Here is a 12,368-nt window from a genome sequence, read left to right as displayed (position 1 = left end):
CCCCCCTGACAGTTCGAGAGAGAAAATGGCGGCCGCCGCTTCCTGGTTTCGACCGATTCGAATGTTTACTAAGATCTAACAGCCAATCAGAATCGCGCTCACGCACGCCACCGTACGCGTACCGTAAGCTTACCGTAAGCTTACCGTAAGCGCACGGTAAGCGCACCGTAAGCTTCCACAGATATATATATTGATTTAAAGGCTATTTTCTCAGGATCTACTGAACAGATTTACACCAAACCTACAAAAGGCACTTCCTTGACCTGAGGACTACCTCTCTGCCAAATTTCTAGTAATTCTGTTCAGCCGTTCGGGCTGTAGCTCGTTCTAAAGGTCCTATGGAAAAATGCATGGGAAAAACGCGTTTTGGGACCCCCCTTTTATCTCAGCCCCCGCTTGACGAATCCCCCCGAGACTTTCAGGGTAGGAGCGGAGCGTAGCGCCCCACCTATTTTGAGAAATTCGCGAGGATTCGTCGACCGGCGCCAAAGTTATTCAAAATAGAATGTTGAGGTTTTCCTATGGAAAAGGGGTCCTAACTATAACTACCTACTGGCGACCGCCAGTAGGTAATATATATATATATATATATATATATATATATATATATACAAGTACTTTACACATTGATTCTGGGATAAGCCTGACTGCTCTGTGCCAAGCTACGAAGGGGGTGAGCTTGGGTTATTTTAGGTGTGTAACTTACCCTGACTTGAGTGAGGGTCCGTACTTGGCACGGTGCATACCGCTGCCAACCTCGCCACCCCTTTGCTATCACTGGAACGCGCCAAACATTTCCAGTATTTCCTTGGTAAATCGTTGGGAATTTCAGCGCCAGCCTAATGAGGACCAGGCCCTATGATGAAGCATGACACCTTTGGGTGGGTGAGGGCACTTGCTTCCAAGAGAAGATGCTCCTAGTGACCAGTGATGATGTGGGTCTCCATTATAAGACCTCACACTGCGAGTTTGGAACAGTATACCCCATTGTTATTGCTGTACTAAGGTTATTGTATACTGGACCGCCTAACTCTCCTTTTCCTTCTACCGTTGAAAGATCAAAGTACTTGGTTTAAATGTGTCTGCAGTGGAAGACATGCTGCTCCAGAAGACTGCTGTAGAATCCTTCACTTTCCTGTGCAGAAGGCGGAAGATGCACATGAAAATGGTTCTCATCTCTCCTGCTCCATGTTCCTGAAATAAACGAGTACCCATAACATCTCTTTCCATTTTCCATCTGTTTGTTGTATGTATTCTGTATTTAAGGTGTCCTCTGTCTGTTAAAATTGTGTAGTATATTACCGTTTTTACTGTTTTAAAATAAATGGCTGCTAATTGCTCTGTTCGATTTACGTTGTTGCTTATTTTAAAATGTATATTTTAATGTAATAATTTACAAGGTATACAGAGAAATATTATTGTAGACAAAATGGGGGATGTCCCCCTATTTACAGGAGAAAAACTGTTAATATTTTAGTATAACGTCTATCTGATAGAGACATCTAGCCACAGATTCCTTAACTTAGAATTATGCCCAGGCGTAAGACTGGATCCGGAATTTTTTTTGCAGCAGCACCTCTGCGCCACACGACCCCGCCCTGACGTCGTCCATGGACATGACGTCAGCGAGGTCATATAAGTCCCTCCCGGCGCGCTGACGTCCGTTTCCTTCTTTTCCGCGTGCAACGTGGATCCGGAGTAAGCGGTTCCTCTGGCCTGTTTTCAGGCCCCTTTTGACACCTTCGCGTCTGGAAGAGTGTGCGATGCCTTTGGGCTCTAAAACGTGTACCTCCTGTTCGCGGCAAATGTCCGCGATGGACCCACACCTTATCTGCATGTGGTGTCTGGGCGAACACCACGACTCGAAGGATTGCGACACCTGCCAACAGCTCAAGCCGAAGTCCCGGCGGGAGCGCCGGATGAAGTTACTTTCGGCTCGCCTGTCCCAGTCGGAGTCATCATGGCCCCTGGCCTCCTCTTCGGTGACAGGTCCTGGAGGCAGTGGGTTCCGTTTGCAGCGTTGGTCGCTGTCTGGTTCCCAGGTGCATCACTCGCCCCTTCCCGGTAAGTCCCGGCACATGTCGCCGAGGTCCTCGACCTCCCTTCCTTCTGTTTGCGGGGGCACTGTTTCCGGATCTCTCCAGACTTGTGCCCCCGGGAGTTGTCCCTCCCCTATCCACCTTTCCCGGACGTGGGGATGACTTGGACCCAAATGGCGGCCTATGCCGTGGCCTTGCAGGCCTCCCTTGGGTCCCCTCCTCTCCCTAGGGCATCCTCGGACCCTCCGCTACATGCGGGGTCTCCGGTGGGTCCGCCCCCGGCACTGATGGAGCCCCTTGCCGCTAGGGATGATGGAGATATGGTGTCATTAGGGCGCGGCCCGGATGGGTCCCCCTCTTCGACCCATAGCACCCCTACCACGCTGCATAGTCCAGTGGGGCTCCCTGTGGTGTCGCAGGTGCTTGCTGGTGCTCGCAGCTTGGCTCCGAGCCCTCCTCTGCCTTGCGGACAGGCGTCTGCCTTTTTGGAGGCCGAGCCGGCGCTTGTTTGGCACCGAGGCCTTGCCTCCCCAGCTCTGTCCTTACTTCAGGGTTGGAGCCTGTTGTGCTTGAGGCCAAGTCAGCACTGGACAAAGCCGAGTCGGTGCCGGCCGAGGCCGAGTCTGTGCCGGACGAGGCAGAGTCAGCGCCGACCGGGGACTTCCTGGTGCCACCTCGACGCCGGATCATTGACTCCTCTCCGGAGGCTTCCGGGGGGAGTTCGGCGTCACCCCAACGTCCAGCAACGCCAGATCCGTCCTTGGGTTTGGGGAATGTAGAGCCGCTTCTACCTTTCGAAGCTTCTCTTTACGATGCCCTTGTGGGCACCTCGGCTTGGCCAGCATCGGGTGATCCGGTGGCTCGTTCTATCATGCACCGCACCCGCCCTACTCCAAATGATCCAGTTTGCTTATTTGTTCAGGGGTTGGTTCTGCAAGCTGCTTTTCCTTCCTTGCCTCAGCTGCTGCTTCCTCCCTCCCGGGCGTCCAGATGGCTTGAGTCGTGGGGTCGTAATATTTTCGCCTCCACTAGAGCTGCACTTCGATCACTCAATACGGTGTGTGTCTTGGCTCAGGCTACTTCTGCCCTTTGGGACTCTGCCATGTCTCTTCTATCTTCCACATCTGAGGGTGCTCATGTTGACCTCCTCCGTCTTATCCGTGACGGCCATGATCTGGCGGAATTTACTATCTGCTCGGCCCTGTATACCTCTGATTCCTTAGGCTGCGCTATGGCTGGTTCGGTTGCACTATGTCGCCATGCTTTGTTACATGATGGTGTCTTCCCGGAGAATATCCGGGAACGCCTTGTTGACCTGCCCTTTGATGGGGTCCTTTTGTTTGATGCCTACGCCAATTCGGCAGTTCGGCGCCTCCTTGCGGGCTTTCGCCCTCCCCAATAGGTCTGTACTTGGTGGGTCTCAAGTTGTCATATCCTGGGGTGGTTTCCCTTTCATTTAACGTCTGCCTGTTGGACTATGTGTTTTTGGGCTGGCAGTAAGCCTACTGTGGCGGTGTTCCACAAGTCGTTCTGTTCTGTCCTCTGACTATGGTTTACCCTTAGAGGTGTTCCCCTGTTTTTCCTGGGGGTGTGATATACTCCAGGTGGGGTACCTGTATGCTACTGGGTAGCTCCGCTCTGCGCCAGGCAGGCGTGGAAGTTCCCTTGGGCTCCCAACGCCTAGTGACGCTATTTGCTTACCTTTGGACGTCTTATAGTGTTGTGCCTTCTGGCACTGTCTCCTGGCTTGAGCCTTGTGTGTGTACCTCATTCTCCTTCTAGGGGTTTTTCTCCTTGTTCTATCTATTTTCAGAGTATTTCAACACGCTTCAGAATAAAGCTGCCTCTTGCCCCAGGTGCATCAGACGGGTCCTCCTATCGTACCCGCAGCTGCTTGGTCTCGTGGCTGGCCCCCTTTTTGTTTTATATATATATATATATATATATATATATATATATATATATATATATATATATATCCTCGGATTACCCGTTGGGTATCCCTTTCTACACACCTTCACCTCTCTTCGCTTCTGCGAAGTCTGGTCCTATATCCTCGTTTTTCGAGGAGCAGTTGGATACCTTATACTCCACCTTGCCATCGTTCTGTATGGCAGTGTTTTTTCTTACAACGTTTAGGCTGCACTTAGGTGCATGTTCCTGCATCTTCAGTATAACGTTTCCTAGGGTTCCACTCCCTGAGGTGGGCCTCCGCTCCTGGATGCTCTTTCGAGGGTCTTATCCGTCCGATCATATGCTGCACAGTCCCCCTCTTCTATGGGGGTGCATTTCCCCTCCGGGTCGGAGGTGGTGGGCTGGAGATCTGATGTTATCTACAGCTATGTGTGTTCTTCTTCACAGTTCCTATAGGCACCTTCAGTGCCTAGGATACCACACTCTTCGGATGTGTCTTTTTACTTTGGGTGTTACCCTCATCTGTGTCTAGTTTGCCTGCGGGACAGCTCCTCTAATGAAGGTCATCCCAGGTGCTGCGTCCTGCACTTCTATCTTCCTTGGGTGCGTTCTCCCCTTGGCCTTATGTTATGTTATGTTAAAAAAATTATAAAGCGCAACAGCTGCCCCAGCTAAGAGGCGTTTCGGCGCTAAGCAGCAGGAAAATAGAATGCACAGAAGCACAGGAGGCCTACAAGGGAGGAAACAGAAATGTTTTAATGGCTTTCCTAAAGTGAAGATAATTAGTAAACCCACGAATGTGGGCCGGCAAAGAGTTCCACAGAATGGCGGCTCTATTACGAGAAGAGCGCCCGCCGGCGTGGCCTTTTCTCGCCCGGGGGATCACTACCAGACATTGTCCCATGGATCGAAGTGATCGTGTAGGAGTGTAAGGTAAAAGAAGATCAGTCATAATTTGTGGGGATGCTAGTTTCAAAATTTTATAGGCTATACACAATGCCTTAAGCTCAATTCGCCTGGCCACTGGCAGCCAGTGAAGGCGACGGATGGCACTAGTCACTGCGCAAGTTCTGCGCAGGCACAAAAGAGATCTTGCGGCCACGTTCTAGACTCTCTGTAGCCTCTGTAATTCAGATTTATTAGCACCCAAATACAACGAGCAAGCATAATCGAGCCTAGACAAGATCAAGGCTTGAATAATGATCTGCCTAGTCGTAGCATTGAAGAAGGCCAGGATGGGTTTGAGCCCACGCAACAAACCGAAACATGTTCCTTCCACCTTTTTTGTCTGAATCTGAAAATTGATTGAGGTGTCCATCCAGACCCCAGGTTCTTCACTACAGGCTTAGGGACGGGAGCCGTACCTAAACTCTTGGGCCACCACAGTTCTCTCCAACAATCATGGTTCCCTCCCACCAACAGCACTTCTGACTTTTTGGTATTCAGTTGGAGACAGTTGGCGGCCATCCACTCGGCAACCACTGAGAGGTCGCCCTGAAATTTCCTGGCATCCTGCTCGGGGTCACTCGAGAGAGCTACCACCAACTGAGTATCGTTGGCATAAGAGACCATGGTCAGCCCTCTGCTCCTGGCTACACCCGCCAGAGGTTGAACATAAAGATTGAAGAGCAGAGGGCTCAGGGACGAGCCTTGTGGGACCCCTTGGCCTATAGGAAAAGTACCAGAAGCAAAAGGGGGGGCAACCACCTGAAACGTCCTGTCAGCGAGGAAGGAGGACAGCCACTTAAGTGCTGAGCCAGTGACTCCAGCCTCTGACAGACGATTCAGCAAAATGACATGGGACACCGTATCAAACGTGGCACTGAGATCCAAAAGGATCAGTGCCGACATCTGCCCCGCGTCTAAAGCCTTCCACAGATGTTCAGTCACGGCCAGAAGCGCTGACTCGGTGCTGTGGCCGGTCCGAAACCCGTTTTGAGAGGGGTTGAGCCTATGATTTACAGTAAGATATTCTGTGAGAAGGGAATTGATGTAGGCCTCTGTGATCTTCGCAGTCCAAGGTAACTGGGAAATGGGTCAAACTTTCAGGTTTTTGGGGGTCTAATGAAGGTTTCTTGAGCAGCGGTATTACCCTGGCCTGCTTCCAAGCCCTGGGTACAACCGCTGCGCTCAAGGACCCATTAATCACCAGTTCCAGAGGGTGTATGATGGTCAGTAGGATTTTTGGGAATTGGTAAGGCTTCAAAGGGTCAGCAGGAGAGCCCGACTTCACCTTGGAACAAAGTGTCAGTAAAGCCTCTTGAGTGATGGGGGGGGGGGGACCTCAAGGATACCATCAATAGGGTCGCAGGATGTCTCAAAGGGGCCTTTAGGAACCATAGGAAAGCTTTTATAAATATCCTCAACCTTCTTGACAAAGAAATTTGCCAGTTCATCACATTGCAAGTCGGAGTTAATCACCGGACCTGCAGTGTCCTTCTTTGTTTTAAGCTCTGTGACTATAGACTGCCCAACTCACTTGTTGGGCAGTCCCATACGTGGCTTAGCTACGCCACTTTGTGGTCTCCATAGCTGTCTGCTATGTGCATGCTATCATTGTGGTCTGCCTCGGTGTACCTCAGCATGGTGCTCTCTGCCCCTGTCGTCTTCATGTGACTAAGGGTGCATTTGGCGTGTCTTCTTTTCTTGCATATCCTTCTCAGACATTGCTCAGTTCCTTCTTGCCCCCTGGATGCTGCCTGTCCGGCCTTCCTTGCAAAGGCTCCACTGTTGGGCTCTGGTTGCGTCCATATTGCCCTCTAGTTTTCGTTGGTGCCAAATTGGTGCACCATTAAGCTCTGGGAGTAGTTCCTCATTATGTATTCTCTCTAAAGTTCTGGGATATGGCTTATTGCCGTTTCTACATCTCATGCTCACACGAGTATGGTCTCACGTCATTCTGGCAGTCTTGTAATACCTTGCCTCCCGTTGTCTTTTGCTTTCTGAGCTGCTTGAGTTGCTCAATGGCTGACGCCACAGCTTTCCCCTTAGTCCGTCCTTTTGTGGTCGGCTTAGTGCTTTCAGGCACTTTCTATTATCCTGTCGCAGACCCACTTCTCCCCTTGGGGTATGGCTATGGTATCTATTCTAAGTTAAGGAATCTGCGGCTAGATGTCTCTATCAGATGTACAAAATACTTACCTTCCGTAACGATGTATCTGGTAGAGACGTTGTCTAGCCGCAGATTCCTTAACGCCCACCCATCCTCCCCGTTCTGCGAGGACCTTGCCAGGTGGGTTTCTCCGCATTGCCTCCTTTCAGTTGGCACTGGTCTTCATTCAAGGTGTTCAGTTTGGTGCAACCCTTTTATGATCTACAATATACAGCCACCTTCCACCAGGTGGCTTCTCTTCCTGTAGAGCTGTGCTTTTTGCTTCGCCTTCACCGGGAGATTCTTCTTCCTTTTCTCTGCATTCCTCCACCCTGGTCCTTCCAGTGTGAGATCTTCTCCTATTGCTTTCCCCTCCCTCCTGCCTCCTCTTTCTACTTGGGGATCTTGTCTCATGTTCAGTCGTCCTTTTGGGATCTGCTGGTCTATGTTTCAGCTTTCCATTACTAGAGGGGAAGTGCCATTCTTGTAATGCCTTCTCGCAGTAGATTGTTTTTCTTCCTGTGCACTGCCCTTGTTCGCCGACACGGTTCTACAATGTGATAAGTCTGTCTATGTCTGTCGGGATATTCTTCCCTTGTTACTCAGCCTCTGGGGAGGGTCCACGCTTCACTTTGTGGGGTTGTCTCTCACAGCGTTGCATGTGCTCTATCCTTTACTTCTTGGTTTGTAAATAGACAGTGTCTGATACTGTCCTTTATAATGGTGTTATGCACCATCCGATTTCTTTGTCTTACAGAGTTTTTCTCCTTTCCACACTTTTTCCATACTTTCACAGTTTTGTTGGTGGCTCCGCGTTGTGCCGCAGTAAAGTTTCTCTGAAGAAAATTGACGTCAGCGTGCCGGGAGGGACTTATGTGACCTCACTGACGTCATGTCTGTGGACGATGTCAGGGCGGGGTCGTGTGGCACCGTCCCTCTGTGCGCAGAGGTGCTGCTGCAAAACAATTCCAGATCCAGTCTGACGCCTGGGGATAATTCTAAGTTAAGGAATCTGCGGCTAAACAACGTCTCTACCAGATACATCGTTACCGAAGATAAGTAACTTGTACGTCTGCAAGTACTTTCTAAAAAAAAAATGCCTTCTTACATCTGAAATAGTCGAAACGAGACTGATATCGAGCAAAATTGAACTATTAAAATATATAATGCCATAAGTGCTGTTTATTGCATTAAATTCTCAATGCTTATGTAGTTCATCCTGCTATATAGGAAATATTAACATCCAGTGGCTCCTATTCTAGCAACATGGAATGTTGGAGTGCCTCACATTTATCATGAATATTTAATGCTAGCACTCTAGTTGTTCATTAAAGCTTTTTGGTGATACTACAAGAGAACACTAAAGAAACAACTGGCAGACTGCTTCTGTCACATGTATAGTTTACTCAGTATATCAGATTTTTTTCACATGTATGGGTAAGATATATATTAATTAATAGAAAATGACCTTGATTTTGCTTATTGAGAACTAACCATAATTTCCATGAGAAAATCACGAGCACAGTTTTCTAAAAACAAAAAACAAAAAGGTTAATCAAATCCCAGCAGAAGATCACCATTTTTCAGAGAGAGAAATCACCTTGGAACTCAATGTAGTTGCTAAAATTATCATGGAAATGCCAATAAATCATTTACATTGTGACTGAAATCTATATACACCTTTCCTATGGGCTCTTTTATGTGACCCTCAGAACTAGGCGTTCACTATAGTGCTTTTCAGTAGGACAAAAATAGTGGAGCCTTATTGCAGAGAAAATCCTAACCGGTATGTTACATGGAACCTCCCACATAAATAGTAATTTAAAGAACACACTATCTAAATATTCTGTAAATTTGACCCCATATATTAAGGGTGTGATTTATAATCGCAATATTACCCAACAGTGGAGGGCTTCCTCTAATTTCACCCCGGTCAATAACAACGATGATGGCCACTCCTTGCCTAATACTGCATAAATGTAAAAAATTGCTTTATAATGTTAATGCCATGGACCACACTCAAGTAAATGTAAAGAATTCAAGAGACGAGTGAATGCCCAAGACATATAAGGAATTTCATTATCTGGCTTCAGTTGCTGTTGCTTTGCAGGACGTGTGTTCCCATAATATTTTGCAGTTCGATTTTATGATGCTCTGTTGTGGCAAGCAATCTTTTTTCGTAAAATGTGCCTAATGAGTAAGTCTAGGCGGAGTTTGTGCCCAAAAAAAACCTCAGCCGCGCTACGCAAGCAGCGGAGTGGGTGAAATAAATGCCGTTCGCAATCATCGCGAACGGCTCCATGCACAGCGCAAGTGTGCGCTGCTTCCTTTCTGCCGCTCTTGTAGATTTTTGCTCGAGCAGCACCTTTCTCAATGCAAACGGACTGTTTCTCAACGCGAGCGATCGCAAGTATACGCGAGCACACGCAATGAGAAATCTGACCACCCGCGTTGATGAATCTCACCGAGAGGTTGATTTTCCACGCTTCCGCTCGCCAACTTGATGTTGACGATCGCGAACAAGGAAAAATCTTGCCGGGAGATGGATTTTCCTCGCTCGGCAACATGACGTTGCCGAACAAGAGCGAGGAAAATAACTTTTTGGCAACTCTGCGATCTCCACGTAACGCAAAGTGCGGAAATCTCCGCAAACTCTGCGAGCGGAGTTCACCGCCCATACTTACTGAAGAAACGATATACTCTTCACTCTGGACTGCCGAGTCATTTTATTACTTAGTATACCACATTTGGCCATGAGCTGTGGATATCATTTCAGTTTGTGACCCCTCACTGTTACCTTTCCCATATGTGGAAAACAGTTTGAGGTGTTTTGATTGTTAGATTGAGTTAATGCCACATCTGTCTACCATTCTGCATTCTCATAGCTTGCCCTGCTTCTTGTTTTAAGGTCTATTTTTTAAATACAAGAATTAAACATCCGTAAAACTGCTAATATGATAACGATTTGGTATTAAATTTGCTGTCCCCTCCTGCCAGTCCCCCTCCGCCCCTCAAAGAACAAGAGGTTTTTGTTCCTTACTACATAGTACATTTTCCTCATTGCATCCTCTGGTCTCATTTATCAATGGTGCCATATTGTGGGTTTCCTATATCGCAAGTGTAAAGAATCAAACTGGAGCCTGTAGTTGGAGCCTGCATCCATAAATAAAAATTTCGGAACCGCTGTCTTTAAATCTCTCAACATCTGCAACAGCCCCTTGTTTGTACCCAACCTGTTCAACACAACAGAATTTCTAGAATGTGATAATGGCTAAGAAAGTGTTGTCTCCATTATTATCACCGAATGTGCTCACACGGGCTGTATGAATTAGAGATTGGTGTGGAGAACACAGTGAGACGTCACATACATTCAGAGACTAAATTTTACAGAAAACAACCACCCTAGAAGAGAACTACCTGGAAAAGACTTGGGAATTCAAATCAGAGTTCCTCTTATGAAGTAGATTAGGAACAAAAAAATTGCTAATGGTTCTTCATAGCACAAGTGTTCCACAGTTTGCTAGCAGATGTGAATGGAGATTATAACAGATTAAAAGGCGCCATCACGATTTGAAAATGGGAGGGAAACGTCCATTGGTTATTGATAATTAGTCTGCCTGATTATTTTATGATACTGCTGGGGCCAGTGGACAAGTATGTTTTTACTAGGCACTCAGTTGTTGTAACAAGAAGAAAAAAACCACCTTCCCACGGACTAGAGAACGCTCTGGTCTCCTAGCATTAAATCAAATTTAAGCCAATGATGCATGTAGTTTAGCGCACATAAATTCAGCTCAAGGTATACTTTGAAAGTTTTTCCCAAAGAATGAAAAGGATTAAACTTTTCAGGGAAGTTTTGACTAGAGGGAAGACTAGCCCTCACAACTAGAACACAGCAATACGAAGCAGTAGGAAGACAAGTGTTTGCATTTCGATCTATATATGTGTTGGAAAACAAGGCAGTATCTCTGAGGCCTGCACAAATAACATGACAATATTTGTCCTTCACTGGGAACCAAACACTCCACTGTAGCGCTTGACTCTCAGAGGGTAGCGTTGCAGAGCAGTCTAAGGCTTACTCAAGGGAGGTGGTGTGGGCTAGTAAGTATGCAGAAATAACTCAATAATTGATTGTCCAGTCTGTACTCTGCTTTATAAAAGGAAGAGTACATTTATTAAACACACACACTACTCAATACTATACACCAATTTACAAATATACATAAGCTGTTGGAATTACTTTGTGACATTGCATAACATTTCCACCCCTCCCGCGGGGGTGATGGGGTCTAGTACCACCACTCCCATGTATGCACGTCATCTTGCCCCCTAAAGCAGTGGGTTGACATAACCTGGAGCGAAGGCCTTGCCCACTGGCACCATCCCAGTGGCGACCCACCCCATCATTTCTACAAGCATTTAAAATAGGTACACCTGCCCTGGTGACACATAACCCTGACTGCGCATCTCATACTGACCATACAGTATACACCTCTACATCTTAGTGGCTAGCAGCCTGGGTTGTTCTTCCCCTAACGCAGTAGCAAGAATACATTTTTGGGCATCACTTAGAACAACAGTACTCATCATAGTTGATAACAATTATGATGCATTGCAATTAAAGCCCCTAAAAGGCGTCACAGTTAAAATCACAGGATTAAGCAGATATAGCCAGACACCCTAGCAGGAATGTCCAGCAACAGAAACCCACTTTTGCTTATGACTGCACCTTACACAGGTACTTCACATAACACACGTGACTTTTTGTCCCTTTAAAAGAAATAACTTTGGTGAATGCACTTCTCGTGCAATTGCACATCTTCACCTCCAGGGGATGCCCTTCTCCAGACATCCCCAGCTCAGATATCAATACCTTGAGGCAGTCCCTAATGCACCCCCAGCTGCAGAACAAAGTTCCAGCCCCGGGATGCTGATGACTGCTGGCTGAGCCCTTGAGGGGTTGTTTCTTTTATTTCCCCTAGAAACTTAGGGGGGGACTTCTCCTCTTCATGCTGGGGGAGTCTGCGTTGCTCCTGCAGCTTCCCCTGCACCTTGGCATACACCTGGTGGTGACCCCGTCTTCCTGGGGTCACCACGAGCCGAGAACAAGCTGCTTTCCTCGCAGGACGGTCCGGGCCTGCAAGGCATCATAGGCTACTCTCCTCAGCCCATGCATAACATAGCAGCGGCTCCCCTGCTGCTTGGGGAGAGCCACGCTTTGATCTTCGGCTGCCTCACGCCGCTGCCTGATCCCGTTGGGGGCCCGGTCCCACCCGGACCCCATATTGCCAGGTGAGGGTAGCACGGCTCGGGGAGCCCATCCC

This window comes from Triturus cristatus, chromosome 8 (genome assembly GCF_964204655.1).
Source record: "Triturus cristatus chromosome 8, aTriCri1.1, whole genome shotgun sequence".
In the NCBI taxonomy this organism is placed as follows: domain Eukaryota; kingdom Metazoa; phylum Chordata; class Amphibia; order Caudata; family Salamandridae; genus Triturus; species Triturus cristatus.
This window is presented reverse-complemented; position numbering follows the sequence as displayed.